This window comes from Galeopterus variegatus, unplaced genomic scaffold (assembly GCF_000696425.1).
Source record: "Galeopterus variegatus unplaced genomic scaffold, G_variegatus-3.0.2 Scaffold4611, whole genome shotgun sequence".
Lineage (NCBI taxonomy): Eukaryota > Metazoa > Chordata > Mammalia > Dermoptera > Cynocephalidae > Galeopterus > Galeopterus variegatus.
The window spans coordinates 141,686-152,888 of record NW_007730722.1 but is presented as its reverse complement, the minus strand read 5'-3'; the positions used below and the strand labels follow the sequence as shown (position 1 = coordinate 152,888).

Genomic DNA, 11,203 nt, shown 5'->3' with positions numbered 1-11,203 from the left:
GTTGTTTGTTTATTCATTGTTCATTCTGTCTTAGAAGTTTGTATTTATTTTTGATCAGTCATGATTTCTGAAATTTTGTGAGTCATTTCTACCATTTTATATGTTAAGTTGTTGCTACTTTTTTTAGGTATTTCCATTAATTCTTTCTCTTTGATTGCCTGATTTTTTTTCTTTAGCTACCCTTCCCTATCCCAGTCCCTACCCCCACATGCCATTTTCTTCTTTACCACTTGGGAAATTATTCACTCAGTTACTATCTTTTGGTGGTCACCCTGCTATAGGGCATAAATTTGGCTGCCTGCCCCCAAGGCATTCAGCTCCTGGCTTAGGCTTGGCAAAATCTTGTTACTGGACCCAGGTCTGGCTGCCTGCCTCCAAATAAAAACAAACCCAAAAGTCAAATGTTGGTGAAAATAGAAGTCAGTGTTTATTCAAGAATACCAGTGAACCTGAGGAGAGATGTCAGCCTAACCCATCTCTCTGGTCAACCTGAAGGAGAGTGGCCAGACTAAAACCATTTCAAAGACTCAGTTTTATTGAGGGGGTTTTAAAGAGAGGATTAAGGAATGGACTGTGGAAAAGGAAAAGCAGGAGGGAGGGGGACATGGGCTGTGGTGGCTCCATGCAAGGAGCTAGGTGCAACATCTCATCAAGGCTCTGTCTGGTTTCTGCTCCCATCCTTGCTGTTATCTCAGGGTCCTGCTGGAGGGGTGGAATCAGCACCCCCTTATCGATGCCTTCCTTGTTTTCTCAGCGTCTGGATGGTACATGTCTTGTAGCAAGTCTGCAGCTCCAGGCTGACTGGAAAATAATTTTACATTTATGTACATAATGTCATCTTGCCCCATAACCAAGGTCAAAATATCAAATAACCATGGGAAAAGGGGGAACTCTGAAATGCATACTAGGAAAAAAAACTGTGTCCTTTACACATCTTTTAGAGCTCATGCAGTTTTAGGTCCCAACATGGCTTCAGTCCTGTTCACTCCAACAACTCTACAGTTTTTAACACATTTAATTGAACAAATTCTAAATCTAATCGCTACCACTAGCCTCTTGTTAAAGAATACAGGGACCTTGGGACATTTTAACTTCAGTTACCACCACACCCCCTCTTTCTAACTTGAGATCCACTTTTTCACTTGAAATCTGCTGGGAGGAGTCTCTGTGAACATCTGATCAGCCGTGTGCCACTAGACCTCACTAACTTACTCATGTTCATGCTTAAATGCCACTTCCTCTGAGAAGACTTCTGAGTCGGGGTGAGTAGCCCTCAGACTGGACTCTGTATACTTTGAAATGCCCAAAAACTTCCCAAAGGTGTACACAGGCTTAATAGTGTTAAAGGAATCAATTTCCAGATCCTCCTCTTTTCTGTGTACTCTTTCTCATATTGATCTGCCTGAGAACCAAGCCATCTACAGACCAGAAGCAGCTGGTTGACTCTCCTTTTCTCCTTCCCTTTCACGATTCCCTGTTCCCAATCTATAAAATAAAGGTATGTCTCCATTACCTCTAGTTATTATTGTTCAATGCCCTGGCGTGTAAATTCCCCTGAAACACCAAAAATAGGCAGCACTTTAAAATATTAGCATCAGTGAAATCTCCCTTTATGGGCCCTTTGTGTCTTTCCCTATATTTTTCATATTCTGTGAGGCAAAGCATTAGAAAGGCAGTATTCTGGTGCATGTTGGGCTGTTAAAAATTAGACATAATGTGGAGTCAGACAACAGTAGAGTTGCCAGATTTAGCAAGTAAAAATACAGGAACACAGTTAAATTCGAATTTCAGGTAGGTAAAAAAAAAAATTTAGTATATACCCAAAATATACTAAAACTTTGAAAAATTATTAATTTCTGAAATTCAAACTTAACTAGCCATTCTATATTTTATCTGGCAACCCTAGAAAAAGTAAGGACATTTTTTTTCTTCCATCTCTTTGACATTTTTAAACAATACAATATACCCAAGGGAGAGTTCTGTTAGAGCAAACCCAAAAACGTCGGTAAGAAGTTTTGAAGCAGAGGTACTTTATTTCATCTAGGCTACATATTCTAGCTCCAAGGATATATAGAAATGAACACATTATAAAATAAAAATGCTCCAAACACATTAAAATGCTACAAACACATTAAAAAATAAATATTTCATTGCTATCAATGTATATATGTTAAGTTCACTGATCTGTATACATTAGATGAGTGCACTTTAATGTAAGTACCTTATACCTCAATTGAAAAAAGTTTTGAAGAGGAATGTTGAAACTAACAGTGTACTTTCTTAAGATACACTTAAATGAAACAGTGCACTTTCTCTGTTAAGTAAGGTATGTTTAAATGAAAGAATAACACATATAATTTGTTATTTTTATGCAGCTTTTTGTTAAACTTCCCAGAAATTAAGAGACTAGATGATTCTCATGGCTACGTAAGAAATCATTTTTCAAGTCAGGTAGACTGTAATTTTAGTACCGAAAAAAAATACATTGAAGAATCTGGACAGTTCTTCAATTTATCAATCAAACAATCATTAGAGAAATGAGAGCATTAGGGGTATGAGAGCAAAAAAGTTTAAGAACCACTAACGTAAGTTATACTTTCTCATAGTAACCTGAACTTTTCCCTTTACTTATCACAATCTGTAAATACGTATTTATTGGTGATTATTTCATGTCTGTTTCTCCAACATCGAGCCTCAGAGAAACAATCTGAGCATGTTGTTTATCTTCAGTGAATCTAAGTGAAAGATTGAATGAGCAAGTGGATTACTGTGGAGGTGGTATTTGCAGTCCTGGGAGTAAATGAGATGACCCAAAACAGGTAAGCAAAGCAGAGGAACGCTGGAAAACAACAATAGATTTACAGCTGCTTTTAGGATACAGACTGTCATTTGTCTTTGCAGGTTTTCCCCCTTTCCTTTCCTCCTTAGTCCCCAGGGAGCATAGTGTTTTGTGTGTGGGAACAATACAAAAGTAAAAATAAACCTGCTTTGTCAGACCGGGTCGAAGCCACAGAGTGCATAACTACTGTTAAGAGTGTTCTTTTCAGTGGAACAATTACGTTAGAAGACTGGAATGTGACACTGGGCAAGTCGCTTGATCACTTTTTGCCTCACTGTCTTCACTGTCCTGTAGGAGAAACAGATATTACACATGCAAGATGTAGTCAGTCCCTTAGCCCCTTCAAGGAAGCTACATGTGACCTCTCCTCATATCCTGCCATTGAAATAGGAATTTTCTTTTGTTGTCGCCCAGTTTAATAAAGTAATCTCTGAGTGCATCATGCACATCGTATCACATGCTCTAGTTCCCACATCCTTCAACAATCTTACAGTCGAGTTCATTTTTTCTGTTTCTCCCACCCACTTTCTAGAACTTTAGCCCTAAATAAATTTATGTTGATCACTTGTTCAGATAGTCTCTTTTTAGTTGGATGTGGTTTACTGCCGCCACCAGGAGGCAGCATGGACTTGGTTAGTGATAATCTCACTGGATGTCTGTGTATTTGCAGAGTCATCCTGTCGCTTGTTAAAGGAAGATGTCTTTTCTATTTAAGATGCAATTAAATCTGACCATTTTTCTTTCAAATAATACCCAGTGTTAATGAGGATGTGGGGAAGCAGACACCATCATATACTTGCAGTAGAGTATTGATTGAGATGATTTGAAATTTACATACAGAAGACTTAAAATTGCTTACATTCTTTGCTCTGGCTTTCCTCTTCCCTATACCCACTCTCCCACCCCAGTAATTTTTCCTAAGGAAATTAGTGTGACTATGAGCCAAAGTTGAGCTACAGGGGCATTCAGTACAGCATGTCTGTAATAACATAAACTAAAAACAGCATAAATATTCAACAAAAAGGGATTCAGATCATATAATGGATGACTCTGTGGCTGTTAAAAATGATATTGTTGAAATGTTTTTCAAAAATGTGGTATACATACCACCAGCTGTGGTACCCAGGACAATTTTCAGTGGTACATGGAAGGGCAGCATCTCTGTTTCATTATATTTGGTATTTCACTGCATATGGAAGGGAAGTTTCCATTTCACTGTATCTTTTCCCCGGTCCCAGCAACACTGTTCTGGCTCAGCATGGCCTCCCTCCTAAATAGCGGGGTGGCCAAGACTTCCCACACACACTCAGGTTCTTCTCTTCCCCTTCTTCCTCTAAGATCCCCCTCTCTGTCCCCCCTCCAAGGCCAAGGCCTCATCCTGCCATCACAGCCTCAACTCCCTTTCCTTTCCACACAGCTCTTTTTCTTCACCAGCACAGCCCACCCTCAGCCTGGCAGCAGCTCCCCCTTATTGCCTTCAAGCCCCTTTTCAGAATATTTCCTGAAACCCCCAACTCTGCCCCTTCTTCTAAGCTCCATTCTGCCTTCCTGTTCTATCATTTTCTGGCACACATTTCTTGGAGGAAATTTTTCCTGATTGTGTCTAACCCATGTGACCCTCACTGCTAGCGTCCAGCTTCCTCTTTGTCTCTGGAAGTCCCTAATGTCCTTCCCATTCCATTGCTTTCAGTCCATTACCTTCAGTATTGCTTCCTGGCCCTACAAATGTTCTCTATTGGATCTTTCCTTTTTTTTTTTTTTTTGCTCTTTTATGTCCTTCCTCCTTATCATTCAATTTGTTTTGTAAGTGGAGCTTCCCCAAATATCCTGCTTGATATTTAGGGAACAATCGTAAATGTCATCCTGATGTACTCCTGCCTCAGCAATGAGGTTAAGGTGTTCATCTCCTCATAATCGTAGTCACAAATATGTGGCAGGCCAGTTTCTTTCTATATATGTATAGGAAGTCAGCTAATCAACTTCATAGATCAGGACTTACTAACTTGGTGAATGTCTCAAGTGGAAATTAAAAAGTAGGAAGTATTTCCTATGAGTTCTATGACTTAGAGAGTAATGAGGAAACAGAGGAGAAATAAGACAAAATACAAGCAAACTTTTTAAAAATTAATTTAAATCAGAACCTAAAATCTCACTTGAAATTCATTGTGGTCTTTGCGGGGAAGAATTCTTCTAAAAGTTGGAAAGTGAACTGTGAAAAATAGTATATGTAGGGCCGGCCCGGTGGCGCACTGGATAGTGCACTGCTTGGGAAGCGCGGCGGCGCTCCCGTCCGAGGGTTCGGATCCCACATACAGACCGGCTCCCGCTCACTGGCTGAGCGAGGCACGGGAGCAACACCGAGGCTTGCGATCCCGTTGCCAGTCCCCGGTCCGGTACGGGGGCAACACTGAGGGTTGCGATCCGTTGCCGGACACGGAAAAAAGACAAAAGACAAAAAAAAAAAAATAGTATATGTTGTTGGTACGTGTATATTAGAATTACAGTCTCTCTTACCAAGGATTGCTTTAACTACAAAACAGTCATTAATATGTCACCCACACAACAATGGGACCTAAAGAATGCTGTTTAAACAAATTTAATGATTACCTAGGACCAAAACTGTTGGTGTTGTCAGCATGACTTAGAGGAAGACGGACATAGATAAGAATGAGGTTAAAATCTGTTAAAAGAATTATCTTATTTGGTGTGATAACACTATAGATATGATTAACTTTGGACATTATAAGAAAATGTTAGTATAAATAAATGAATTTAAAATGTGAAGGTACAGACCCTACAAGCAATATTTAAAAATAAAATAAAATTCAGCTAGATGAGACTTGGAAAATACACACCTAAACGGCACCATATACAATGACTGAAAAGGAAGGGATAAAAAATATATACCACCTGTATCAGTTATTTATTGACAAAATAATGCTGTATAATAACCACATAAAAAATAAGCATTTCTTTGATTCCCAAGTGTGCAGATGGGATCGGGCGAGCTGGAGGCTCATCTGTGGGTTGGTGTTGCTCTCTCACACACTCGGGGCTTTGGCTAACCAGCTCAGCTCCTCCCTACATGGGCTGTCACACAGTAGGCGAGCCTGGGCTGTGCACATGGTGACAGCCAGGCTCTGAAAGAGAGTAGGAGTCAATGCACACTTCTTCTGAGGCACAGGCTATTGCTTATAACAGAAATACCTGAAACTGGGTAATTTGTAAAGAAACAATATTTATTGCATACAATTTCAGAGGCTGGGAAGTCCAAAGTCCAGGGAACACATCTGGTGAGGGACTTCTTTGGTAGTGACTTCAGCAATGCAGGGTGTCACATGACAAAATGGCAGAAGCAGGAAGAGAGAGAGAGAGCTCCTTGTGTGCTCTTCTTTTAAAACCCTCAGAACCACACCAGTGACTACCATTAAACCATCAATGGATTAATCCATTTGCTAGGTCATGGTCCTCACAATCTAATCACCTCTTCAAGGCTACACCTTTCAATTACCACAGTAGGATTTCCACACTGTAACATTGTCACAGTGGGGTTAAGTTTCTAACACATGGACTTCGGGGACACAATTCAATCCACAGCAATTCAGAACAGGCACCTTGTCCTTCTACAGAATTCTATTGGCTAACACGAATCACAAGGCCAGCTCAGGCTCAAGGGGAGGGGAAATCAAGTCCTCCAATTGATGCTAAGATCTGCAGGCAGTTTACAAAGTGTGTGGATATAGGGAGGAATAAAGACTTACAGGTGTTTTTATAATCTATCATACCTTGCAAATTCTAATTGAGATAGAGTGGGTTTAGCCATGTTAATATCAACCAAAATTAATTTTAAGGCAAGAAAAAAGCTACTGAAAGTAAAGAAGACAGTCGTTAGTAAAGGAAAAATTTTTTCCCTGACCGCCCTGTTTAAAGCCTGTCTTCCACTCCCTCCTGTTCCCAAACACCCTTCACCTGCTTTGCATGTTTTTTTGTTTCATAGCACCTCTGATACCATAATTTATTTATTATGTTTATTGTTTTGAACAAAGAAAAAAACCAAAAATTTAATGGTTAGCATACATATATAAAAACAAATGTCAGAAAATGAAGTTTATTTGATGATTTAATCCAAATTATGTAAAAGATAGAAATCTCAATCTTTGTTTTTACAAATGTTGAGGGAAAAATAATGTTGAAATGGTAATATACAGAAAAAGTGTTAATACTAGTCTTGAGTTTTCAAATCTCTCTTACAGATTTTGGTACATGGAAAACAGTCAGCACGGGCCCAGGATCCCCTACTGGGCATTTCTGCCAAGGAGACAGTCCTGGTAGAAATAAAGCAGAGAGCTGTGTGCACATAGATGAATGGATGCTCACCTCCTGGGGACCTGCACGTGCAGGGTGCAGAGGGAGGTGGCCCTTCTTGGAGATCCATGGAGGGGCTGTGGGCATTCTCCTGGGAGAGAGGCTGGAGCTCCCCTGAGCCCTCTTGCTCACAGGGACCTCAGGAGGTTCCCATGGGAGGCCAGTTCTAGGGTGCCCTCTCCAGCAGCTGGCCACTCCTGTCTGTCTCAGCCCAGGCTGAGACCTGCCCCACCTGCCAGCTCTTTCCCAAAAAGGCATCAGAACAGCAAACCCAATCCAGTCCCCTCAGAGGAAGAGGTCAAGAGGGTCAGGGCACCCTGACACTTCATCCTGGCACATGAAGTAACTGATTAATTAACTGGCTAATAGATTAGGGTAGAATATGCTGCTGTGGCCTTCTGGGATGGCATCCCGGGAGGGACCCAGGTTGCAGCTGCCTGTGGCTGTGTCCTGGAGGATGCAGGACAGCCCACTTGAGGTTCACTGGGCTTGAGCCCCCAGCCAGTTCTGGGGGTACGTGGGCTTGGCCAGAGCAGGCCACAGAGTGGCATGCAGCAGAGGTGCTGGGCTGTCCCTGTGGGCTTGGGGAAGAGGGAGAGAGCTTTCACTCTCTGTGGATGGGGCCCTCCCAGGGTCCTGAGATCAGGGTCCTCAGCCCAGAGACACCTCAGCGTCTCTAAGCACAGGCTGCTCTGGAGCTGCAGGGTGGGTACTGTGCAGTGGACTAGAGAGGGTGGAGCATGCCCTAGTGACCGAGGGGCTTTCATTGCCCATTTTCCTGATGAGCAAATCAAATCCCCAAAGCCTCAAGCCAGGTGGGCAGAAGCACTGGGCAGAGGTATTACCTTCTCCCCTTTCTGGCTCCCATAAGCCCCTGACTTCCCTGGGCTTGCCTGAGAGTGGGAGAAAACGACCTTTCCTTGTGAGGGTGGACATAGAAGCCACCAGTCATGTGGGGTGAGGGGACCCAGACATCCCTAGAGTCCCTGCAGGGCAGTGCCTCCTGCTTGCTGGCTGGACAGGGAAGCCAGGCTGGGTCCTCCTGGGAATTGAACTTTCAAGCACCAATCTTCCGCAGCTTGAATCTGTCCCCCAGAACCTTGGGCAAGCTCAGGCTCTGCCACCAGCTCCCCACATTGTTCTTCCTCAGAACCTTAGGGTGGGCTCCCCTCACTTGAGGTCCTCAGCCCCTGCTCTCCATTCTGAGGTCTGGCAAGCACCCAACCTTCAAGCCTGAGGCTAAGGACCCCCCGGCAGGAAACTCTAGCGGCTTAACTACTAGTGTGAACAGGCACTTGCTTAATAAATACAGCAGTGAGCCCCCTGCTTCTGGGGTGTTGTCCCCTGCATTTCACATGTCAAGTAAACAGGCCACACTGTCCTTCATCCAAAGGCCTTTACACACACAGTTATCTCCACCTGGAAGGCCACCCTCCCCTCCTCCACATGAGGAATTACTGCTAACACAGCAGAGTTCAGCTCAGCAGCTCCTCCTCTGTGAAGCCTCCTTGACATCTTGTCCCCCACTGAGACCACCCAGAGCACACACAGTCCCAGGGGACCAGAGCTGTGCACTGTGCAAATAGAGGCCTGAGCTCAGCCTCACTGTGTGCCAAGCTGCCCCAGCTCCCATGCCCTCTTGAGCATGCCCTGTAGTTTATTTATTGTGTTTACATTTCAGTATGTGTTTCCCCTGGAAGAATGTAAGTTCCACTAGGCAGGGATCTTTGACTCTTTTGTTCACTAATGTTTCCTATCTACCTAGAACAGTGCCTAACACATGGTGGGTACCCAGTAAACATTTGTTGAGCAAATTAATATATCGAAAAGACATAAAAATTATTAATATATAATCTTGGTGATGGATTAGAATTACTCCCAATTATCACTCTCTCCCTGTAAGGGAATTATGTATCCACACCCTTTGCCATATAATTTTGCAGTGCCACCTTCAGACAGAGTAAATTTGCCTGCCCTAATGACATTGAGGTTAGCAATAAGATTTACTTTAGCCAATGGAATGTGAGCAGAAATAACATCCACCAGAAGCTTTAAACACACCTGTGAGACTTGGCTTACTCTCTCAGAGATTCTCCGCTTGTCTTGAGAAAACCATGCCCTGAGCAGTTGCTGGTCTGAGAGATATGGAATAGGTCTGACTCTACAGCCTAAGGCACAGCCATCCCAGGTGACACACAGATCTGTTAGGAAGAAATAAATGCTTATTAGAAGCTACTGACATTCTGCAGTTGTTTACTATTTCATATTACTGCAGCCAAAACTTGATTAATATAGTACAAAAAGTAATAAAATTTCCAAATATAGAGCAAAATCTAAAAACTTCAAAGAGAACTTGACAAACTAAATCATCGTAGGAAATTTTAATATACCTTCATCAGAAATTGATAAACCTGGCTGGCAAAATAATTGGAAAGGATGAAGTAAATTAGATCAGATTTGTTCCAATACATATAAATGGAATGCTTTTTTTGCATCTTTGTCAAATATGTTTGGGATAATATAAAAAGTAATCACATAGTAGCTCCCAAAAGTTCAACAATTTGAAAGACTCAGTATCACATAGGACATTATCTGACCTTATTTAATTAGTAATAAAGTATTTCTACAACAAAATGTATTTTTTTAAAGTATTTTGAAACTTAAAAACATAATTCAAAATAACTCATGAAACAATTGGGAAGTCACAATGGAAATTTTAAAAGATTTCAAACAATTGAAATGAAAGTGCCACATACCAAAACATGCAGAATTGTGGAACAGTGAAATTGGTGCTTAGAAATAAATTTCTAGCCATAATAATAATAAATATTCTATTTAAAAATACTTATTATGTTATTTTATGACACATATTTTTAAAGATATTATATACATTTATATTAAATGAGCTAAGCTTTCAACTTGAAAAGCCATAGAGAAGACAAGAAAAACTACAAAAATTTGCAGGGAGAATTTTGCTTCTGACCATGATAGACAAATAGAAACAGGATTTATCCTAATGCCTTAAATAACTAGAAAAGGAGACAATGGTTTCAGACATTAGACAACAGGCAGTGCAGGACAATGATCCCAAAGAGAAGGGAAACAAATATGATAAGCCTTCTGATTGCTTCAGCTTACTGCCTAAAGAGAGTTTACAGACTACGGCATAAGGAGAGGAAAACCAAACAAAGCCGAGCAGTCTTGCTGACTTGAGAGGATTCAGTGTATGGGGAAGCCAAGGCAGTTAAAATTTTCAGGGCACAATATCAGAGAGGAAGAAGATGCACACAGAGAGCACCTGCACTGAGGTTCCCCTCTATGTCTTTGCCTGAATACGGATCTGCACATGTTTGCAAGAAGCAACATAAGGCCAGGGGGAGAACTATCAGAAAGAAGAAGGCACAACAATTCCCAGAGCTCCCTTAGAGCTGAGAATAGTCCATGTTCAGATCAACTAGAGTGAAAAGACTTCCTTAATACATGGAGCATCAGGCCGGCCCGGTGGCGCACTGGATAGTGCGCCGCTTGGGAAGTGCGGCGGCGCTCCCGCCCGAGGGTTCGGATCCCACATACAGACCGGTTCCCGCTCACTGGCTGAGCGAGGCGCGGGAGCAACGCCGAGGGTTGCAATCCCGTTGCCGGTCCCCGGTCTGGTATGGGCGCAACACTGAGGGTTGCGATCCGTTGCCGGACATGGAAAAAGACAAAAGACAAAAAAAAAAAAAATACATGGAGCATCAAGTAAAATCCTCAAAAAGTTATTGCCTCAATAGGAGAAAATTAACTCCAGACTGAAGGCTGCTCTGGATTCACCTAAGGATTCACTTAAGACATAAAAACAACCCTTGAAAGATATCTAACTGATTTTAAGTAACTTAACTGTGTTTCATAGTAAAGCCCGAAAATGTCTAAAGAAATATAACAAAATCCAGCACCCATCAGTGACCAGAATCCAGTGGAAAATCACCAGTTATGCAATCAGAAAAGAAAATACAACCT

General features: G+C 41.9%; 1 long non-coding RNA gene across 1 annotated transcript; it reads right to left on the bottom strand.

Annotated features, from left to right (window-relative positions):
• Positions 1 to 513: 513 nt before the first annotated feature.
• LOC103603455 lies at positions 514 to 9,387 on the bottom strand. The gene is made up of 2 exons (XR_551616.1): positions 9,266 to 9,387; positions 514 to 801 (listed from the first exon to the last, which is right to left on the bottom strand). It is a non-coding gene; the product is annotated as an uncharacterized LOC103603455 (long non-coding RNA).
• Positions 9,388 to 11,203: the final 1,816 nt, after the last annotated feature.